This window comes from Cynara cardunculus (genome assembly GCF_001531365.2).
Source record: "Cynara cardunculus var. scolymus isolate 2C chromosome LG 13, CcrdV1, whole genome shotgun sequence".
NCBI classification, from domain to species: Eukaryota; Viridiplantae; Streptophyta; class Magnoliopsida; order Asterales; family Asteraceae; genus Cynara; species Cynara cardunculus.
In genome coordinates, this window is record NC_037540.1 from 33,319,596 (window position 1) to 33,319,834 (window position 239).

The window sequence follows — 239 nt, forward strand, 5'->3', positions numbered from 1 at the left end:
GGAGGTTAGAAGATAGTAGATAAAGAATGCATAAAAAGTGGGTTTTCTCCCAAAATTTACAAGAAAAAGAGGGAGATGAAGATGATACCTTGATTGATGATGAAAGGAGTGTAGTAGCTTCAAAACCCTTGCTAATTTTATGAAGAGAAGAAGAGAAATTCGGCTGAAAAGGTAGAGGATGAAGATGGTCTCAAAGTGACCTTTGAGTTTTAGGGAGAGAGAGAGGAGAGGAGTTTAAA